We start from the raw sequence: 2,500 nt of genomic DNA, 5'->3' as shown, positions 1-2,500 counted from the left end.
GCGTAAAAGCATATCCGAGCAACAGGCACCTTCCCCGGGCTGCCACTAGTGCAGTGGTGGCCGCCTATAATAGCCCTGGTAGCATAAAAAAGCTCCAGGGCGCAGAGGCCGACGTGCGTAAAAGCATATCCGAGCAACAGGCACCTTCCCCGGGCTGCCACTAGTGCAGTGGTGGCCGCCTATAATAGCCCTGGTAGCATAAAAAAGCTCCAGGGCGCAGAGGCCGACGTGCGTAAAAGCATATCCGAGCAACAGGCACCTTCCCCGGGCTGCCACTAGTGCAGTGGTGGCCGCCTATAATAGCCCTGGTAGCCCTCAGCCCTGGTAGCCCAAAGCCCTGGTAGCCCACAGCCCTGGTAGCAAAAAGCCCTGGTAGCCCAAAGCCCTGGTAGCCCAAAGCCCTGGTAGCCCAAAGCCCTGGTAGCCTAAATTAATTTTTCCCATTCATTTCAATGGGTTAGGCTACCAGGGGGAGCAGTACCACTTTTGGCCATTAGGGGCGCTGTAGTAGGTAAAAGTTGATCCCCCCAGTCAGGGGATGAGTTTGCCTACTCGCTAGGTTACCCCTGGTTTCACAAAATACAAGGGGCACATTTTCAGAAACCACTTTTTCAGAACTTGCCACCTCCAGAGCTGATCAGGGGAGCCTCGCCAAACATTAATCCAAGATTGGTGAGGGCTCGTCGGACACCCCACGGGCGATGAGTCGGTGTCTGCCTGGAGCTCATGTCACTCTCAAATATTTTCTAAGTCAACCTCCATGCGCACAATGCAATGAGCCTGCCCGACATAGGGGCACTGTGAGCGGACTCACCGGGGGGGGAGAGGGCCCCCCCGCCTGGAGCTCCACGTGTTGGATTATTTTCTATGTCAACCTCCATGCGCTCAACAGAGCGAGCCTGCCCGACCTGGGGGGTGTTCAATCGGACTCCGCGGGCCGGGCGAGGGCCCCCCCGCCTGGAGCTCCACGTGTTGGATTATTTTCTATGTCAACCTCCATGCGCTCAACAGAGCGAGCCTGCCCGACCTGGGGGGTGTTCAATCGGACTCCGCGGGCCGGGCGAGGGCCCCCCCGCCTGGAGCTCCACGTGTTGGATTATTTTCTATGTCAACCTCCATGCGCTCAACAGAGCGAGCCTGCCCGACCTGGGGGGTGTTCAATCGGACTCCGCGGGCCGGGCGAGGGCCCCCCCGCCTGGAGCTCCGCGTGTTGGATTATTTTCTATGTCAACCTCCATGCGCTCAACAGAGCGAGCCTGCCCGACCTGGGGGGTGTTCAATCGGACTCCGCGGGCCGGGCGAGGGCCCCCCCCGCCTGGAGCACCGCGTGTTGCAATATTTTCTATCTCAACCTCCGTGCGCTCAACAGAGCGAGCCCGCCCGACCTGGGGGGTGTTCAATCGGACTCCGCGGGCCGGGCGAGGGCCCCCCCCGCCTGGAGCTCCGCGTGTTGCAATATTTTCTATCTCAACCTCCGTGCGCTCAACAGAGCGAGCCCGCCCGACCTGGGGGGTGTTCAATCGGACTCCGCGGGCCGGGCGAGGGCCCCCCCCGCCTGGAGCTCCGCGTGTTGCAATATTTTCTATCTCAACCTCCGTGCGCTCAACAGAGCGAGCCCGCCCGACCTGGGGGGTGTTCAATCGGACTCCGCGGGCCGGGCGAGGGCCCCCCCCGCCTGGAGCTCCGCGTGTTGCAATATTTTCTATCTCAACCTCCGTGCGCTCAACAGAGCGAGCCCGCCCGACCTGGGGGGTGTTCAATCGGACTCCGCGGGCCGGGCGAGGGCCCCCCCCGCCTGGAGCTCCGCGTGTTGCAATATTTTCTATGTCAACCTCCGTGCGCTCAACAGAGCGAGCCCGCCCGACCTGGGGGGTGTTCAATCGGACTCCGCGGGCCGGGCGAGGGCCCCCCCCCGCCTGGAGCTCCGCGTGTTGCAATATTTTCTATGTCAACCTCCGTGCGCTCAACAGAGCGAGCCCGCCCGACCTGGGGGGTGTTCAATCGGACTCCGCGGGCCGGGCGAGGGCCCCCCCGCCTGGAGCTCCGCGTGTTGCAATATTTTCTATCTCAACCTCCGTGCGCTCAACGGAGCGGGCCCGCCCGACCCGGGCGGCGCTCAATCGGACTCCGCGGGCCGGGCGAAGGCCCACCCCGCCCGGAGCTCCTCACCACGCACCGCACCTCCATTCCCCCACCGACCGATCGGCAACCATGACCCGCCATCGGAGGGCCCCCGCCGGCACCGGCCTCGCGCCGGTCGCTCGGGCGGACGGTTCCTCCGGCCAGCGGGTCGCTCTCCAGCGCCGGGGCTACTTCGCGAGCTTGGCCCGCGGCCAACCCCGGCGCGACCGTACGGCAGCGAGGCCGAGGCGACCCACCGATCTCAGCAGTCCTACCACGGAGCCCGCCGCTCGTCCGCGGCCCCTCCCCGCCCCAGCAGCGGGACGGTCGCCTTGCCGGCGGGCCTTCCGGCTAACGCATCGTTTCTCAAACCCTTTCC

The sequence above is a fragment of the Filicampus tigris genome, unplaced genomic scaffold (genome assembly GCF_054856515.1).
Source record: "Filicampus tigris isolate MCC_2025a unplaced genomic scaffold, RoL_Ftig_1.0 HiC_scaffold_26, whole genome shotgun sequence".
Lineage (NCBI taxonomy): Eukaryota > Metazoa > Chordata > Actinopteri > Syngnathiformes > Syngnathidae > Filicampus > Filicampus tigris.
Note: the sequence above shows the minus strand (reverse complement) of the source record.